The sequence below is a fragment of the Lathyrus oleraceus genome, chromosome 7 (assembly GCF_024323335.1).
Source record: "Lathyrus oleraceus cultivar Zhongwan6 chromosome 7, CAAS_Psat_ZW6_1.0, whole genome shotgun sequence".
Taxonomy (NCBI): Eukaryota; Viridiplantae; Streptophyta; class Magnoliopsida; order Fabales; family Fabaceae; genus Lathyrus; species Lathyrus oleraceus.
Window position 1 is genome coordinate 40,598,480 of NC_066585.1, and position 22,422 is coordinate 40,620,901.

Genomic DNA, 22,422 nt, shown 5'->3' on the forward strand with positions numbered 1-22,422 from the left:
ATCCCGTAGAGTACTACGGATGCGTAGGGGTGCTAATACCTTCCCTTCGCATAACCGACTCCCGAACCCAAGATTTGGTTGCGAGACCCTGTCTTGTCCTTTCCCTTTTTCAGGTTTACTTCGAGCGTTTCCTTTCCCTCCTTTGGGATGAATAACGCACGGTGGCGACTCTTCTGTCTTTTTCTTTCGCCGGTTGTTTTTTTTTCGCACTGTATTTTTCAGGTTGCGACAAATTGATAGCGCTCCTCCGATCTAACACCAAAAAAAACCCTTCTACTACAACGACCACAACCCAAATTGCGGCCAAGAACCACTTTACATTCATCATCATCAACTTCGTCGCAACCCAACCATCCTCCACAACAATCAAAATACCATCATAACTGCTACACGTCCGTAAAACACTCTCCGACAAAACGCCTCATGCCTAGCCACCACGTAAATTTGTCGCTGTCGCCGATGTACTAACTTTCATCACTCTGTTATTTTTTTCCTATGATGTGATTCAATCATGTTTTGTGAAGGTATATTGATATTTGTAATTGTTGTTACTACTGAAGGAGAAAGTTAACTCTTTTTTTTGTTATAGTAATTTTTGTTGATGTGTTTGAGAGGAAGGAAGTGAGTTTTCCCAACTCTCTTATTATGTCTCTTTTGCGTGTTTCCTGTGTGAATGAGAGATGTGTTTTCCTTTTCATATTTTTGTTTCTGAAAATTAATGGTTTAAATGAGTTGAAAAGTTAACATCTTTCTTTTATCATTATTATTGATGATTATTAAATTTGAAATAGAGAAATGCAAGTAGCATCTAAAAAGGTTTTGATAATGAATATATTGATTTCTTATGTTTGCAAAATTTAATACTTTAATCTATTTATTTTATTATTGTTTATTACTTTTTATATTTTTTCACTTTTAATTTATGTTTTTCTTATTAGTAACTAATGTGTGCATTATTTGTATTTGTCATTTTCAACTATGCATGTGTTTTAGCGTGAAATTTCAAGATAACATGTATTCTTTTTTGTCTCTTAATATGAATTGGGTTACTGGTTTGTGTTAAGAGGTGAGATCTAGTAGCCACTAAACCTACATAGGAGTGAGTTGTATTAGTTTTTTTTATTATTTTTTATTATTTATTATTATCATCAATTTAATTTTTTTTACTTACTTACTTCAATGGATTTTAATTTTGTAAATAAAAGTTTAAGATTTTAGAAATCAAAATAATTTTTCATCAAATCATTTTCGCTAACATTTCGCTCAATTTCAATTTTAAGCTACTTTCACACTAACTTCACTAACCTTTCACTTAAACTTCAAATAATTTCAAACCGTTTTCTTAACTAAAATTGAAAATAAAAAATTACCTGGGTGAAAGATCCAGTCGTAGTCCCGAATGCTAGGCCCAAGTTTTAAAAGCTTGCAAGCCAAAAGTGCCCGTCTTCCCCTCTAAAACACTTGTAAATATTCAAACTTATTTTCTCAATAAAATTGAAAGAAAAAGATTATCTGGGTGAAAGGTCCAGACGTAGTCCCGAGCAATAGACCCAAGTCGTAAGAGCTTGCAAGTCATAAATACTTGTCTTTCAAGCTCAAAAATACATTCAATCAATCAAACTCTTTTTTTTTGCTGTCGTGCAATCGATCAAAAAAACCTTTTCATCAATGAAAGACATCTTGTCTTAAGATGATACAAAGTAATGCTTCATCCATAATTGTTGAGTTGAGATAAGTGACGTTTTTTTAAATGTTGATTTGCAAATCCATTCTATGTGTTGTATACGTCCGCTCCTCATATGTTTTGGGTAAAATAATGTTTCTCGTTGATTAATACAAAATAAATTTTGCTAAAATAGACAAATAAACAAACATTTTCCATCCAGAACTACGTAAGCCTTGAGTTCTCTATTGCACCCGGAGATACGTAGGAGCATGATTTGTAAATCTAGCCAGACTCATTAATAAAAAACAACTTAGGTTTAGTCCGCTTCGTTGCAAAAAATCCAAAAACATCTTTTCTTTTCTTTTGATCCTATTACTTTCCCTCATAATAAATTGAGAAGTCTAACATTTCTAAGCTAACACTGACGTGCATAATTAACCTAATGGTTCCCGTTGAGTACAACAGACGTGAGGGATGTTAATACCTTCCCCTTGCGTAACCGACTCCCGAACCCTGATTTGGTTGCGACGACCATAATCATTTTCGTTCTTTCTTGGGTTTTATCGACATTTTCCCCTTCCTTTTTAGGAATAAATAAAGTTCGGTGGCGAATTTGTTTAGTTTATCATGCGAGGGTGCGATTACGCTTCCCTAAGTCGTGTTCTCATTTTTCGAGGTGCGACAAGAAGGTAACAATTAACATAGACTAACATTCAATCTCAAATCTAACTCAAAAGTTCCTTTGAGTACAACGAACGCGAGGGGTGCTAATACATTCCCCTTGGGTAATCGACTCACGAACCTGAATTTGGTTGGGACGAACATCTTCATTTTATTTTAAGGGTTTTATCGATATTTCCCATTTCCTTCTTTAGAATAAATAAAGTTCAGTGACGACTCTGTTCGAACACATTTTTATGCGAGCGTGTGAACGCCTTCACGAAGGATCGTATTTTTCGAGATGTGAAAGGTGGCAGTCACCTACTTTTTGTTTGGTAGTCATACAAGTTTGTTCTTGTTATTTCTTTTGTCTAAGGATTTTTAGCGATCCTCCTTTTTGACTTTTCTTCTTATCCTTAATTTTTGCTTGGAATGTTTCTTTTGAGTTGTTAGTCCAACAGGATGCCCTAATTTTTTGCCTAAGTCATCTTTCAGATTTTCAACTAAGTGAACTTTATTTTTTTGTTTCTTCTTTTATTATTAATTTTTCATTTCTTGTATGACATTTTTTCATTTGATTTGAAAGAGATGAAATGGTTGTGGCTACAACGTTTTAATGCTTCAAGGGAAATAATCGTTGTAAACTTTAGAATGTTCACTACTTCTTCGATATTGTGTGATGTGTACGAAGAGAGGATGCAGTTGAACCTCAAATAGGATGCTTTTACTTGGAATTTGAATGTAGCCAAATTAATCAAACAATTACCATGTCCCTGGTTCAGATACACACTTTCTCGTGTAGCTGAAACCCCCTATAGATCTTGCTAGTCTGAGGGAGAGCGTGGTAAAGCTTGGAGACGTACACCTAGATCCAAGCTATAGCCTTGAGGGTAGGGACTCATATCCTCTACCTTTAGCCAGGGAAAAATTCTCTATGACACGGAGCACATTTCAAATCACGGCAGAATCTAGCCGACTTTACGCCCTTCATCTGTGAGTATAATTTGAAACACCGCCACGACTAACCATAATTATCCTTATCCATGTGGAAATTATTAAGGAATAGTCATGTCTAGATGTTTCGATACAAAATACTTACAAGTAATGTTGGGAGCGTAAACGCCTAGAGCCGAACTCAAGTTCCACCATTTGCAGTCAGGCATACAGACACTTCAAACCACAATAACACTTCCTCTGTGCAAACATATTATAAGCATAGCCATGCACTACTACTTCGCCATTCAATCCACACGTTACATGCCTCTAAATACAATTCTCCTATGAGCAAAACAACCTTACACGGATCTGCGAAGACTTAAGGTCATTTACAGTTTAAGAAACTATTAGTTATCACTATTTACAGCAAACAAGAACGCAAATTGCAGGATTTTTAAAGCGATCCTTAGCCATCGACGAATAAAAATTCTCCTCGATCCTAGACTAAAAATTATAAAGGCTAAGAAAGGAACAATATCCTACTGAAAAGCATAAACATGCAAAGTTAAAAAACTGAAATGCATATCTGAAAATATTTTTTTACAAGCTTAAGCACAAAAGCCTGGTTAAATATTACAAGAGAAAATAAAAAAAAGGAAAAAATAAAATAGCATTCAATCTTCTCCATCTAGCTCCTTCTCAAACGGGTCGGCTAAAGGGTTCAACTGGCCAACAGTAATAGCGAAGAGCAGCGGCCACGTCTTCTTCGAGACTCCTCAAAGCATTGGCCTGGTCATCCTTCTTCTGATGAATAACTTTCTGATCCGCTTCGAACTTTTGACATGCTTTCACAACATCTGCAGAGACCTTAGCACTACATTTCTTTCTGTCGGCGAGAGAATCCCATCAACTCCTCTATCTGAGCAACACAAACGGACGACTGGCCATACTGATCCATGTGTTCCTACAAAGAGCTAAGAGCATCAACATTATTCCAAAGCTCAGTCGAGTCCTTATTATCATTGAAATTGTGTCATTCAAGGGCTTCACACCTCTCTTTCAACTCATCATGTTCCTTTAAAAGCTCGTCATAGAACAGAATACCATCTTGACCCAGAACTACAATAAAAATAAGGGGCCCAACCCTAAACAAAGTACGAGAATCATCTATAAGAAGTCCCCGCCTATCCTTCTCAGATAAACCCTAGAAGAAATTCAGGTCCTTAACGGCCATAGCAACAACAAACTCCTCTGAGGTGCTAGGTACCCGGGGAGGAAGAATTGTAGGAAGTTGGGAGAAAGGATTCATAACATCTCTACTCACCTTGCTTTACTAAACAATCTCGTTTAGGAGAACATTTTCCAACATGAGTGGAAGGACTATAACTTCAAACTCTCTTGGTGGGGGAATAAGAATGTGAAGCTCCCGGAGTAGATAAATAACCCACATCTTCGAAACAGTCATAACAACAGGAACCCGAATATCCAGGACAGAAACAAAAGCAACAACAAGTCCCACTAATGTCGGGATAGAAAACCCAACAGTCAGACCTCGGTCATTTGCAAGCTCAAAAGGTTTTCCGCAATTGACTCAAGTGACTCATTATTATCTACAAAAGCACAAATCGATTGGTTAAAAAAAGGGCGCTTGGATCCCCATCCTCACCAAAAATATTTTGTCTCTCTAAATCATCAGAAGTACTAAAGATAGCATGAGTATTTATACGCCTCTTCTTATGGTGAATGGAAAGCACTTCAATAGGACCAAACCCTTCATCATATCTGAGTCCTTGGTACCAGGCATGCAAATCTTCCTTCAATTTTACTTTCTCGGAACACAAAGAAGTTGACCCTAAATGATAAAAATACATTTGCCGATAGAAATGAGCCATGGACCAATATTTTCAAAAACTGCTTCTAGAAAAGCGAACATTTCTCACCGGATCCAAAGACGAGCATAAGGACATATGCCCCTCAGGAGTTATGAGTCTCACAATACAAAGCACCCCAGAAAATTTCCCTAGTTAGAAGCGAAAGGGTTGAACCATGGTACTTGGGGACAGAGAGAGATCAACCTTTGATCCTAAGCATCATCCAGAAAAGTACGAGCTATATAGAAGAGTTCAAATAAAATCACCAATCAAGGCTTTCAAGACTTATACTCGACACAAAGCTAGAAAATGAATATGAAGGCCTGAACTCTAGGATAAAGTTGCGAGGGGTAACTTTTAGATGGCTCATCAAAACCACCCCAAAATCAGAGAAGGGTAGACTAACTTGGTGAAGATACACTCATACAAGGGAACCAATAACCCTCGAAAGAGATACACACCCTCTCATCCGGGCCTATTAACAAAATATCCCAATTCAACATATTATCTATTATAATGTTGACCTGAGTTATGGCTTCGGTGGTGTTCTGGGTGAAAGGAGTCCTAACTATTTTAGAGGCCATCCAATGATACCTACATGCATTAGCCGACTCTATTAACTAAATACCCTTACGAGCCAATGTTGATCACTGGGATTAACCCAAGACATGACATCATACTTCCTTTCATACTCTAAGTGATGGGAAGTCTATGCATCACTGGAATCATGACCAATTGACTCCCGGTATGTTTGAACAAAACTATTGGCATGTTCCCTTCTTTGACGAACAACCTCTATTTTTGCCTCGGTCATGACAAGAGGAGGCATCGGTCTCTCGAAAAGTTTTCCACCCCACTGGATTCCACAAGGAAGGAAGATTCTGAAGTGTTAATGAATGGAGTGTCATTTGATAGAGATTCTCCAGACAAATCCTCCATCTGTGAACCATCACTCAACACGATGATTCTTAATTCGGAACCTCGACTGGCAGAAGGAAAGGATTCTGACTCAGACTTCGTTCCCCCTCTCGAAGATGAAGAAACACTACCCTTTGAATCACTCTCGGCCACAATAGGATTACCACTCATCGTAATAAAAATGTGATAAAAACTTGAGTAAAACTTGAGGAGAAGAGAAGGTACCTTGAAATAGAAGAGAGAAGGCTCTGAAATGAGAAAGGAAGTTGAAAAATTGAAGTTTTAGCACTTCATATTTACTAACGTGCGACAACGATTACTCTGAGAAGTAAGTGCTCTCAAACAAGAGGGTGAGAATCGAAGAGACAAGGGAAACTCAATTAGTGGAAGAACTAAATTTTTCCCCAAGTCCTCTCTCTATCTTTATATATGTGAAGGCAATCGAATGAATCAGATCGAAAGCATAAAATAAGGACATATCAATTGTCATATTTTATTTAGAGAAGACAACCGCACTTGAGTGTACTCAAGTATACAGAAAATTGCGTCATGTCAACCCATACCTTTTTAGGTCACATGTCACAGTAAAATGGAGAAACACTTTAATGATGGGATGCATGCAATGTTCACATTCACATCACGCTTTGGCAAAACCAAAGCGGCACATGCCATCTGACACATTGACAAATATCCTCAAAGGCCGACCACGACTACTGAAAGACTCCCCCGACATCAAACATCCCCTTAGAATCTTGGGGGAATCTGTTCCATGTCGGCCAAAGACCCAAAACCTACTGGTCTATACAGATCAGATCCGAAACCATCCAGTCCATGCCGACCAAATATCTGAGTTCCACTACTCCTCACCATTCAAAGGCCTAATGGAAAGAGGCCGATTACCTAGCCTAATCTACCAGGCCCAAGGTATAAATACATTCATAAAGGGTTCCAAGGTACACACACAATCTCTAATCTCCACTTTCACTATCACATATCTTGAACCTTAACTAACTTGGGCGTTGGAGTACTAACCATGCAGGTCCTCTGTTAGGTCCATGTATAGAAGATGGAAAAAAAGATTATTAACTCCGTATCAGCACTGACACCTCTGGGTCAAGAAGCACAGTGATCACAACCTTTGATCCACAGTGCCGCATTCGCCAAGAAGATCGGAGGCTCCATTTCACCGTACTTTCCATAATCACCACCATTTCTGGTTCAACAATGGAACAAAAACCAATTCAAAACCTATCACAAATACATTATAACAAATAATGGTTCAAAACTCTTAATTCTACAATTCTATATAACTAAGGGAATTATAAACCAAAGATCATATGTAGAATCTCCTTAACAAAATGGACGAGTTGAAATAAAACATTAACATCTTCTCAGTATAGGCAAAGCTTTACTTTACCAATTTAAACTTCCTAAATACTTTTTGTCTTATGCAATATCCTCTTCTTATAAATAATATCCTTACCAAACTCTACATAATTCCTTACCTGACATGAATCAAATCAAAGTTTTTGACTCCCTCTATTTTATGCCTCAACTCTTCAAAACAACAAAACTAAACTTTCTTGCAGAATAAGAAACTCTCTTTTCCTAGGTTATGCTCTTGGATTTATAGGATTTATCCTCATAGACCTCAACATCAAAGAAATTCTAATCTCAAGAAATATCAGATTTTATGAACATATACTTCCATACCACAACCCTTCAATAAATACTCCTTACAATTGGGAGTACTTCATTGACTTGTCCCACAAGCCAGCTCCATCTGCCAACCAAATTCCTCATACAACCCTTACTCCAACCCCTTTCAACACTAACCAAACCACACCTACCATTATTGAATACACACAATATTTTCCTAGTGATCCACCAAATTATCATACCACTAAAAAACCTTCCATAAGAACTTCATCTCGAGCCAAGCATCCACCTTCACATCTTAAAGAATATGTATGTGCGTCCTTTCATGACATACCTCATAAATCATCGACATGTACTTCTTATTCTTCATCTAATTTTCTCTTATACTATCAAATGTATCATTCACACTGTCACTTTAGCCTTTCCATCACCTCTCACACTGAACCAAAATCATACCATGAGGCAAGTGATTTTGAATGTTGGAAACAAGCCATGAAAGTTTATTTAGAAGCTCTTGTTAAAACTAGTACTTAGTAAATTGTTGATCTTTCACTCAACCTTAAACCCATAGGTTGTATATAGGTTTACAAGATTAAACATAACTCAAATGGAAGCATGGAGAGATTCAAAGTCAGGCTAGTTGCTAAGGGTTATAACCATATTAAAGGCCTAGATTATTCTGATACATTTTCACATGTTTCCAAATTAACCATGGTCATACTTGTACTAGCCCTTATATCTATTCACTCTTGGAACTTACATCAGCTGGATGTTAATAATGTATTTCTCAATGGAGAGTTGCATGAACATGTTTACATGACAATCCCACCAGGACTCACTAATTCTAAACCTAATCAGGTTTGTAAACTGATAAAGTCGTTATATGGTCTAAAGCATGCAAGTCGACAATGGTATGAAAAGCTAACTTCATTCCTCGTTCATCATGGTTATAAACAGGTTGACATTGATCACTCTCTTTTCATCAAATCCACTCTCACATTTCACTATACTTTTAGTATATGTCGATGATGTTATATTACCAAGAAATTCACTTTCTGAATTTGCAACTATCAAAGATGTTTTACATCATGCCTTCAAATTCAAGGATTTAGGTACATTGAAGTATTTCCTAGGATTGGAAGTTGCTCATTATACTAAAGGTATTTCACTATGCCAAAGGAAGTAATTTTTTGGATCTTCTTGATGACTTTCCTCTTCTTAGATCCAAACCTGCTTATACTTATTCACATCCTTCGATAAAACTATGCCAAGATGATACTGATCCCTTTGATGACATTCCTTCATACAGAATACTCATTGACCGACTTATCTACCTTAAAACTACAAGACCGAATATCACCTACATCACACAAAAACTTATAGAATTTCTTTCCAAGCCTTCCATCACTCATTACAATGCAACATGTAGAGTTTTGAGATACCTCAAATCCAGTCCAGGCAAAGGCTTATTTTTTCCTTGAGATTCCAATCTGCATCTCCTTGGTTTTTCTGATTCCGATTGGGCAGGATGCAAAGACACCAGGCGCTCCATTTCAGGTTCATGTTTCTTCATTGTTCCCTCTCTCATATCGTGACACACAAAGAAACAAAAAATTGTATCTAGATCAGCTTTTGAAGTTGGGTATAGCACTAGCTGCAACCACTTGTGAACTTCAATGGATCTTATACCTTTTGCGTGATCTCCAAGTTACTTGTGTCAAACCTCTATTGTGATAAACAAAGTGCTTTACACATTGCTGCAAATCCCGTGTTTCATTGAAATAACAAAACACTTGGAAATTGATTTCCACTTTGTACGAGAAAAGTTTCAAGTCGGCATCCCAAAGCTTCTTCCAATCTCACCCAAAAGTCAACTTGTTGATTTCTACACCAAGTGCCTTTTGCCACAACCATTTACTTTTCTCATATACAAGTTAAACTTGATCAACATCTATCAAGTGTCGACTTGAGGGGTCTATGAACCAATAACAAAAAATTAGTTGGAAGTTAGTTATGTAGTTAGAAAATTAATTATACAATTAGAAAGTTAGTTAACTTACTCTACAAGTTTCTATACCATACATGTGATATAGTAGCATGAGGTAAGCCTATTTTATATATATATATATATATATATATATATATATATATATATATATATATATATATATATATATATATATATATATATATATGTATATATATATATATATATATATATATATATATATTTTTATTTTTACACTATGCTACTATATCAACTTGAGGGATCTATCAACCAATAATTTGTTGGAAGTTAGTTATATAATTAGAAAGTTAGTTATACAATTAGACAGTTAGTTAGCTAACACTTAACTTTCTATACCATACATGTGATATAGTAGCATAGTGTAACTTTGGGCTATTTCATTCAATGAAAAACTGTTTTCTTACCGTGTTCACCATTGTTGACTTTTTCATTATAATAAACTATGATACTTTAAATTCTTAGATATAGTTTGTAAATAATAGTTACCCTGTCCTAAGTTTATCCTCATATAAAATTGCTTAACTAATAAGACTAAAGACCAAAAAACTTCATCAGCTAGACCTTAACTGTACCAAAAAGTTTGTTTCTCCATGATTTGTCCCCTACATATAAACACACCTCATACTATCAAGCCCTAGATTTTATAAATATTTTCTATTAGCCACAAATCATAAACCAAATCTTCCCCCATTTATGCAATACTTTAGGTCGTAAGTGATTTCCAGCCTCCTTTATTTGACAAATAGTATTTCCCACTCACTCATTCTAGGGTAGCTATATATATAATTTTCATTATTTATTTGAATGCAAGGATTCTCCAATGATTGTTAGCTGTTTTATGCGTTAGAATCTAATCTTTAGTGGACCAGCATCCTTGGTTTTAGGATTAAGCTTTTTTAGTTACTTTATAAATTAAGAATGATTAGTGATACTAATCATCCATCCACTGATTAATATATTTAATCATATCAAATAATTTATAGCCATAGTACAGGTGTTGATTGGTGAGGTAAGGTTGGTAAATCTCCACCAAAAAAGAAAAAGTAAAGAGAATTGCGTTGTGGGGAAACTAGGTGAAGTTTTCTGACTTGTGAACTAAAATGGATAGTTAAGTTAATGGACACATTATAAAGAAGGCCAAATTAATATAGCAAATAACCTTATTTTAGATTTCATTTCATGAATGTCCTACAAGTCGTGTATCTCGTGGAGGAGGAAAAAGTGAAGCTAGTGCGGCATTGAGGCACAGTTTACTATAATAAAATCCATTTGTTTACACCATATTCAATTTATAGGTATCACTATGATTTTATTCAAGTGGTTAGTGCACAAAATGTGTGAGTATGGTAAATTTTTAAGCTTAGTTCTTTTTATGTATTTTCATACTCTTGTAAAAAAAAGTCTCTGATGACTCCTTAGTTCTGGTTTTCATCTTCTTATTGTTTTATTCTTCTGTTTTTATCTTATGATTATGATTATGTTTTTATTAATAATTATGCATACTTTTATTTTTAACATTCGGTGGTTAGTGTATTATAGATTTAGGACCATGAAGAGTATCTAAATGACAAATCTCATGTAGATTTTTAATTAGAAATTTGTTAACAATAATAATTTTAGGTATTTTTGTGATCAAATAGATATTTTTAAATATAAGTTGTATATTGAAATGGTATGATTGATATCTGAATCAAAAGATCAGACAAGTTGGACTCAAAAAAGTGTTTCGGATTTAATTGAAAAAAACTATACCATTTAAAATAGTTTGGCTAGAAGACCATCTTGAACAACGAATAGATCACGCTATAAAAGTAGGTGATTTGTTGGTTCAAGACTAGATCATACAATGCTGAAAGAAGGTACAGTCATTTTTATCTATTTCTTTCTACAAAACATGAATTCTCTTAACAAATAGATAAACGAGAGTTTACGTTTATGAGTCAAAGATGAAATTCATAGTCCTAAGTCTTTTTTTATAAAATATTCTTTATCAATCCAAAATCACTTCAATCAAACCAAATCATCACTACTACAAAATATATATTTTGTAACATTTCATTACTTCGGCTATTTAATCAACCAAAATATTAATAATTCTTATTTAGACGCTTTCGGTTTTTTTAATTTAAAACACTTTTCACCACGGTCCCTAAAAATCGTGGTGATAGGTTAAAGATTACCTGCTTCGAATCTCATCACCAGCAATTTTCTATTTTTTTTCATTTCAAAAAAGAGTGTGTCCTCTTAACTTGTATATTTGTATTAAAATTAAAAATAATTTCACCAATGTCATTTCTACCAACCATAGTGAAATGTGACTTTCATTTTTTCAATCTCAGAGAATTTAGTTTTCACAAAATCACAGAGAGTTTAGTTTTTACAGTAACACAAAGTTTAATTTTTACAGACAGTCACAGTTTTTACAATCTCAGATATGTTTTCTGAGCAATATTTTCATTCATTTATACTATACCTTAAAAAATTTGGTATTAAAGATTAATGTTAAGATACAAACATATCGTTTACTTGATAAAGTGAATCTTAACATGAATCTTTAACCCAAAGTTTTCAATATACTGTATTAACTTTTGAAGAATAGAATATGAAGGTTGAAGGAGAAATGATGTAGGTTTAATAAAAAAGTGAATGAAGCGCTTGTTTAGTTTTATAGGCAATCCCTAAATAATTTCACCACGGTTGAGAAGGGAAACCATGGTAATATGTATAATATATCACTATGGTTTCTTTTTGTCAACCGTGGTAAAACATATTTCTCTAAAATTAAAACATAACACATTTTAGTTTATCTCCTTCATAACACACGTGCCCTAGCAAAATAACAGTAGAAAGCAATAGCAAGAACCAAGCAAACTCCATCATTTCAGGCTCAAATCAAGGAGAGGAAAGACGAAACTTCAAAAAGTATACACGAAAATTATTTATTGGCCTCTTCCTCTTCTTTACAATTACAATATGTTATCTATTTCATCATCATTTATGTTGAGTTTTAGGTTTTTGCTATTTGTTGAGATATTATAGGTTTTTGTTGTTGTTTAATATTATATGTTGTTGTGATTAAGTGAGATTGAGATTGTTATATATTGTTGTTGTAGTTATTTCGTTCTTATTGTGTTATTGTATTGAGAATGTTAACGTGTTTTTGACAATGTCGTTGTATTCTTGTATTATGGTATATATTATTTTTCTAAATTGTTGAAAAGTAATTTAGTAAGTTGTTGTATTCAGAATGTTGTTGATGTGTTATTGTATTGTTGTATTTTTGTATTTTTAAATAATTTTACAAACTTTTGATATAAATTTCATAATGTATTATGAAAAGTAGTCGGATGAAAGCTGATAGATTAGGTCCGGTGTATGAGAAAAAAGTTATTGAATTACTTAAATATGCGAACAAAATCTTCTTGACAATAATGAAATCTTTTATTGCTCTTGTGTTATATGCGGGGATATAAAAAGTCAAAGAATTGTGATAGAATTTGTCAAAATTATACAATATGGACGTGATATGGTGAAGTAGATAAAAGAAATTGTGACGTCACAAAGACATGAAGTTGATGTAGATATGGATGATTGACTAGAAGATATGATTTGTGATATTGAAGAATATTCTCTTAGGAAAACTCATGTTTATGATAATTTATGTAATGACAAGGATGTTCCGTTATATAAGGGCCGCGCTAGTTTTACACGTTTGTCTGCGGTGTTAAAATTGTTTAATCTGAAGGTGAAAGTGAGTGGACGGATAAAAGTTTCACATAATTACTCGAGTTTCTGAAAAAAATACTATCAGAAGATAATAGTTTGTCAGACTGTAGTTATACAGCCAAAAAGATATTGTGTCTAATGGGTTTGGAGTATATCATAATACATGCATGTCGTAATGATTACATATTATTCAGGAAATAGTTTGAAAAATTGAATAAATGCCCGAAATATGGTGAGTCATGCTATAAGGAGAATGACAACAGTGATTATAACAATGATAATATTAGCAAGAAGTGTTCTCCTGCCAAAGTGTTATGGTACTTGTCAATATATCCAAGGTTCAAGAAACCGTTTGTTGATACGGATGACGTAAAGAAATTAGATGGCATGTACATGAAAGAAGTATGATGAAGTTTTTTTCCAAGTAGATGATTCTTTGAAATGGAAGAAAATTGATTCATTGTTTCCTATTTTTGGCCATGAGCTAAAAATCATAGGCTTGGACTTGACACAGATGGAATGAACCCATTTGGTAATCTGAGTACTAACCATACTTCGTGGCATGTTCTTCTCACGATTTATAACCTATCTCCTTGGTTGTGCATGAAACATAAATATATGTTATTATTTATGATGATTTTAGGGTCAAAACAATATGGAAATGACATAGATATTTATCTAAGTCCACCATTAATTGAAAATTTAAGAGTTTTGTGGGAGGAAGGCGTTGCCGTTAATGATGCGTATTCATGTGAAAAGCTTAAGATGTGTGCCATGTTATTTTGAACAATCAACGACTTTCTTGCATATGGTAATTTGGATGAATATAGTGTCAAGGGACATAAAGTGTATCCTATATGTGAATATAATATGTGTTTACACCAAATTCAATTTGGAAAAAATATTGTTTACCTTGGGCGTTGGAAATTTCTTAAACAAAATCATCTATATTGTAGATTATAGAAGGCTTTTAACAGAGACACGAGTTTAATATCGCTCCTAAGCCTATAATCGGAGATGAATTTTATAAACGACAAGAATACATTAATGTTGTCTTTTGAAATAATCAAAAAGGGTCTGTTCAGAAAGATATTTGGGAAAGGAGGTTGTGGATCTTTTATCTCCCATATTTGTCTAGCCTCAAGATATTATCTTGATGTGATGCATGTAGAGAAAAATGTGTGTGATAGTTTGATTGAAACACTTATGAAAATTCAAGGCAAGACTAAAGATAGTAAGAATTCCAATCTATATATGGTGGCTATAGGTATACGACAAAAGCTGGCTTCAGGAGAATTAGCAACAAGAACTTATTTGCCTCCGACATTTCATGCTCTATCTAAAAAGGAAAAAGAAAAGTTTTTACGAGTGTTTTCATGGTATCAAAGTTCCCCAAAGGTACTCATCAAATATAAAAAAACTTGTATCAATGAAAGATCTCAATTTAATTGACTGAAAATATCATGATTGTCATGTCTTGATGTAAGAACTTCTACCAATGGCTATCTGTGACATCTTACCAAAAAATGTAAGGGTAACTATAACCAGAATGTTCTTATTGTTTAATGTTATACGTAATAAAGTACTTGATTTCAAAAAATTAGATATATTGGAAGATGAGGCTGCAATATGTAATAACCAAATTGTGTTTATTCTTGAATGTTATATGTAATAATCTTGTGTCAATTGGAGACGTATTTCCTTCCATCATCTTTTGACATTATGGTTCACTTAATTGTTTTTTTAGTTGGAGAAATCATATTTTATGGTCCAGTTTATTTAAGGTCGATGTATCCAATAAAGTGATACATGAATATCTTTAAAGGATATACCAAGAATCATCACCGACCAGAAGCTTCGTTCGTTGAAAGGCACATCACGGAAGAAGCTGTTGAGTTCTATTCAAACTATTTGTCAGAAACAGAGTCTATAAGAATTCAAATATCTTATCATGATGATAGATATGAAGGTAAAGGTACTCAAGGTTTACATGCTAAGTCAATGACTCGAGATATAGTTCTTCAAGAACATTTGTATATATTGAATAATGTTGATGAAGTTAAACCTTACTTATCTGCTCACAAAAAACTTACCCAGGAAAAATATTCCCGGATGAGTGACAAGTAGTTGTTGAAAGGGCATAACAAGAATTTCATAAGTTGGTTTAACGAAAGAATTTATAATGATGATAATGTATCTAATACAATTAAATGGATGTTATACATGCCTAAATTTAATTTAGTAACTTGGACTGCATACAACATAAGTAAATTTTCCTTTTATACAAAATCAAAAGATTATCGTAGTAAAATGCAAAATACTAAGGTTATGGTTGAGGTTGAATCCATGTGCTTCTCTAGTTTGAAAGATAATAGTCCTATAATGCATATAGAGCGTACTTTGGGGTAGTTTAGAAGACTTGGGAGATTGATTATGTTTTATTCAAAGTTCCTTTATTTAAATGCAAGTGGATTGACAATAACACTAGTGTACAAGCTGATGAGTTAGGATTCACACAGATGAACCTTAGCAAAACAACTTATATGACTGTACTATTCATCATGTCATCCCAAGCAAAACAAGTGTTTTATATGAATGACCCTTTTGACAAAAGATGGTCAATTATTCTCCAGAGAAAACACATTCCTCATAGTGATGAAAATTATTATTTAAAATTTAATATTCTTGAGACACTCCTTCTTACACAACACATGTGTAACATCCCATATTTTAATCTAAGATATTTCTTATAAAATATTAAAATAAACTTGTTTAAACATAATTAAAACATTTTAATTAGCGAAACTCAATGTAAGTCAAATCCCTACGCCGAAAACATCCGCATTTCTAATTCAATTGAAAGTTAATAAATAAATAAACTCAAAATGTATTGTGATCGATTTATTACTACAAAAACATTTCCCTTCTCTTTTTATTTCATAAAAAAAAAACTTTCTTTCTCATGATTGTACAACAAGAAAAACATCAATCAACCTTGAAACTACACATCTGCACCTAAAATGTTGGTTTTAAGGGGTTAATTTCTATAATCCACAACCATATAAAACAAAACTAAACAAGAAACTAAAAATCATAAAAATATCAATATACGATTTATTTTTCAAAAAGTGGATTAAATAGAAACTTACCAAATATTTCAAAATCTAACAATTAAGAAATACATTAAAATATTATCTAAAGACATACATCTACACAATTCAAAATAGGGGATTATAATACTTTACACTAATTGATCCATATATAATCAACCTGTCACTAAGGCTAAAATTTCTAAGACTAAAATGTAACAATGCATGCTCTTAGCACTATATGATTCAGATATAACTAAGGTACCACACATAATTTGTTGGGACATAAATTCAGGGGGTTCAACGTGAGGGAGCATTTACATTCATTGAGATCTTTCTCTAAGAGAAACACACCTTGTGAGACATACCATATATTCACCCAAAATCTTAAGGTGATAGTGTGCGGGTTCTCTCACTTATAAGTGCTCAAGTATCCATTTTTCTAATCAACGTGAGAGTTTCCCATACTTTTCTTCTCAACACTTATTAACTCACACTTGTTTTTCTAAACATTCTCCCTCAAGTGTGAATCTATCCATAATGCTCACCCTCAAGCGAACATTCTTTCAATCGACATACACTTGTACCGCCATTGACACTCTTCAATTGAACATCTTCTACCCACCATATGTAGGGAGTACTTTCGATACAAGGAAGATGGTCACTCATTGAACCAAAGGCTTATGATACCACTGTTGGGTCATGAATTTTGAGGTCAACATGAGGGATCATTTTTACTTTGGGGCATTTATTTATGAGCAACACACCCTGTGAGAGACATACCACATGCTCACATAAAACCTTAAATTAATAGGTGTGTGAGTTCACTCACTTATAAATGCTCAAACCTTCATTTTTCTAATCAATGTGAGACTTCCCCACACTTTGTTTCTCAACACTTATTAACTCATATTTGCTTTTTCTTAATAGAATTCATCTAATATCAATGAGAAAAATAATCTTCCACTAAGGCACCACATAAAAATGCATATAGCATGTCATGATGATAAAAATAAAATATAATTATGCCCCTTTGGCAAATTTATTCACTTAGGCAACCACACATCATGAATGAAACACATCATCATGCACATGACTAGAATAATATTTTTAATAAATAATCTCACCACTTAGAGAAACAACATTTAGGCATACCCGAACACACAATCCAATTAATATTACATCAAACACATCACGAAAAGCATGTAATTTAAATGATATCTCTAGCCTATTTCTCCAAATAATAACATTCCATAAACAATACCAACAACTTGAAAAATTATTCATATATTTGATATCAAATTTCATCAAGTATTTCATATAGTAGAATCTTACACATATCTTTATATACATATACTCAAACAAATACAAAATCTATCGCACAATATATTTTTTGTATTAATAAAATAAATCATATATCAAAAAATTTATTTTATATATTATTGTAAAAAAAGTTTTTATCTATTAAAATAAACAACTAGTATATCAATATTTTACCCACTTTCAATTTAAAGCGTAGTTCATACTTGTATGGAAAAAAACACTTACCTGATGCGTTTTACTTCCATACAACATTCAAAGGTCACCACGAGCATAATTTTAACTTTATCATGCTTTCACACACTAAATCAAATCCACATGCATAATTTTCTTTCTCTCTTGACTCCTCGTCCTTAGGTCGTTTTGTTTTTGATAATTTATGTATAAAAATAAATAAAAAAGAATATTAAAATACATTAAAAATGTCAATTCCAAAATTAGGTACAAGAAATTTACCTCAAAACTGAATCTAAACTTGATAAAAATTTCGGTTATGCTCAACTAATCGTTTTGGCGTTGATTTCGTGCAAATTGAAGTTACCATAGTAAAGATAAGAACAAAACAACGACATGAAATTTGGGATAACACGGAAAAACTATTTTACTTTATTTTATCACTATCACTTTATGTTTTCTTTTTGTTAGTTAGTTAGTTTTTTAATCTTAGACTATTTATTTGTTAATTTACACTCTCTTTATTTTTAATAATTGATCCAATTAATATAAGCACACAATTATTTATTTATTTTATTTAAAGTATCATTTATTAAAATAATCATATTAATATAATGCGATATTTAGAAAATTATTAGAATAATATAATAAAAAATATAATAAATATAATACTAACACTTAGCATTAGTTATTAAATATAATAAATATATTTATAAAATCAAGGCAACATAATGATACATAAATAAAAAAAATTCATTACAATATTATTAATTTATCATAATAATTATTTATAAAAAATAATTAAAATATGATGATAGTCATAATTAATTAAATAAAATTATACACATATGATAAATTGTTGAATAATTAATAGGCCATGAAACTTTACTAAAAGAATCTAAATAATGTATAGTAAAATATTAGAATGTTATAACATGTGCCTACTTTATATGAAGAACTTGATACATATGATGTGTATACTATACATTATGATCATAAGGAATGCATATGGAAAAATGAACAAGTAAATATTTTTTATTGTTTATTCATAATTTATTGTATGCTATAATTTTTAAATATTATATTTCAACAAGTATTATTATTTGAAATTATATGTATTTAGAGGCAAGACACCAAAAGATGTGTTCAATCACGTTGTGGATCTTGATTCCTTCAAAATAATGAATGTAACTCACAATATTTTTGCATGTTGATTGATTTCTTTTTTGATATAATGATGTGTTAAATATATATTATTATGGTGTCATCTTGATTTTGATGTGATACAATTTTTTGTTCTTAATTTGCTTGGAAAAGGCAAATGAATTAATAAGAAAAACACATTCTAGCATATAGCATGGATAGAATGGTAAAACAAAACAGTATCTCTACAAACTTTACAAAAAAAGCATCAAGCTTCAAAGCACCTAAAACTCCAACAACAAAAAACTACAACTAATGAAAAATAAAAAAACAAATTATCAGCTAGTCAACTGATCCACCAGACTTAAAAAACCTAACTCTAACAATGAAAATAATTGAGCAACATAGTTAGAGCTAGAAGTTGTTGCAAGAGAAAAAACATATATTACAAACACAACTTGATACAACTCTGCCTTAGAACTAGAAGTTGTTGCAAACAGCTAACATGAATCGTAAGAGACGAGTGTTGGCTTACGAACACATATATTACACCTATAATATCTCATATTCTCCTATCTGCTCTATTTGTTGTCAGATGAGACAAACTGACTTCCTATATACTATATTTCTTATTAGTTGGGATAAATAGAATAATTAATAAATTCAAATGAGCTTAATTCTTACTCAAGGAGACTGAAATTTATTAATAAGTACAAGATGTGACATTTTGGTAACATTAATAACTGGTTAATTGATCTAATAGTAAGAAATATCAAGGAGATATTTCCTTTCTAACTTTATTTCCCATACCACACATGTTATATATATATATATATATATATATATATATATATATATATATATATATATATATATATATATATATATATATATCTGTGTGTGTGTGTGTGTGTGTGTGTGTGTGCGCGTGTGCGTTCGTTCGTGTGTGTGCGTGCGTGTGTGTGTGTATGTGTGTGTGTGTGTGTGTGTGTGTGTGTGTGTGTGTGTGTGTGTGTGTGTGAGAGAGAGAGAGAGAGAGAGAGAGAGAGAGAGAGAGAGAGAGTAAGAAAGAAAAAGATAGAAAATCAGTAAGAAGGAAAAGAAGAGAAGAAAGGAAACAGAAGGAAACAAGAGAAGAGAAAGAGAGGAAGGAGAAAGAAGAAGAGGAACTCCAAGAAGCCATAGAATCATCATCATCACCATCATTTCATCTTATTTTGTGGCTACTTTATTGTCTCGCTAGGGGCACAGTAGGGCTCGCTAAGAGAGCATGACAACATGGAGAAAATTGTTATTTCATTGTTTCCACCATAAAACGGGAAACATAGTTTCGATTGTTATGAGTTCGAATATATTGGAAAAAGGTGAAATGCATGATATGAAATCCTATAGTATGTTATGATATGATTGAATATGGTTTGGATGGTTAAAGGTGGAAAAAAAGTTAGGTCTAAAGAATAGATTTTGGTGTTCTGTCCTGTCATTTTCATTGAGCGGGGGAGATTCTCGCTTAGCGAAATCTGCTGATATGTGAAATTCAACAATATTGAAAATAGCGTATCTAGATTTTCGAAACTTAAAATGAGATGCGGTCGGATGCGTTGGAAATCTCATCCAACGTTTTATCCTTTTATGAAGTAAACTAATGCATGTAATGTATTAATGATTGATGAGAAATGATGAACTCTTATGATAATAATGTATGATATATATTGTTAATTGTTGATTGTGAAATAATATGATTAAAAACTTATGATTATGAGTGAGGAAACCTAGGAGCATAACTAGGTAAATGAACTAGAAAGTACCTCAGTGTGTACCATGGAAGGGTAGTCGCTAGAATTGTAGCTTATTCACGAACTAATATGCTTTGTATGGAACATGAGTAGATGCTAGAAGACTTGGTGATGTATGGAGACTTCGCATTAACCATATGGCTTAGATTTATATTGATGATGTGGACCTGAAAGTGGGTTAGAGTCCCATACAAGGAAAATGCTCGAAATGTGTTTGAGTCCCATATGAAGAGACGGTTCTCGAAATGGGTTAAAGTCCCAATGGGGAATCTGAAATCCACAAGGTGGACCTCTAAGTGGGTTAGAGTCTCATACGAGGAATAAATCTCGAAATGTGTATTGAGTCCCATAGGTAGCAATGATTATTGAAGAAGGTACGAGTCTCATGGAAAATTGGAAATCCACCAAAAATTTGAAGCATGATACAAGGATCCGTGACCTGTGTCAAGAATCCTAGACGCATGGTTGGCCGGGGAAAGATGCAATGGTACGGTTTATGATTAGTGACTTATTTGAGTTAGTGAACTCAAGTGTACATATTTCCATACAATGTGAAAATCCCCTAGTTGCTTAAGTCTTCATTCTCTTTAAACGACTTAAGTTAAGAAATCGATTAGAAACGTTGTAGATCCGAATGGAACCATATGATAGGGGAACTCACTGAGATTATTATCTCATCCCAATATTATTGTTTTTTTCAAGTATTATTTGAAGGTTAATTTCAGAAGAAGTTATATGTCGATGTTTTGAAGGATTATGATTGTTGTCATCTTCTATTGTGGATTGTTTGTAATTAAGATATTGTACATAACTCTTAGTTTTATTTAGGAGAAATAATATAACATGTGTTATAACTGTATTTTTAGTTTGGACATGTGTATATAATGATGTCGTTATGAACTTGTGTTGTATCAGTACCAAAAATTAACACTTGTATGATATTATTCTAGATATATATTATACAGGATGTTATAATTAGCATCAGAGCAGGTCAATTCTCGACCTATCCTTGAAACATCAAAAGTAAATCTATTCTTGTCTCATATGTGTGTTTATCTAACATGATTATTAGTACCATAATATGTAGTATTGGACCTAATCAACCTAATTTTATATGCATGGTAGGTAGGATCATGGTTGAGCGACCATGGGGACTCCGAAGTTTTTGTAGAGCTTATGCTTTAAGGGTAGGTTCAAGTCAAGAGTTAGAGTTGTGTCCCAAGTAAGGTGGAAGTGCAGGGTGGTGCATGGTTCGAGCAGTCCTATGGTGTTAGATAAGTTAGAAAGTTAAGGATTTCTATCAGATGATTTTTTCGGAGTTTTGAAATAGGTGTGAGACTATAGTAGAGAAAGATTGGTTTATTGGTATAGAACAAGTATTACAGAAAAATTCCATGCAGTGAGGGGGGGGGGGGGGGGAGGATGGTTATGTCTC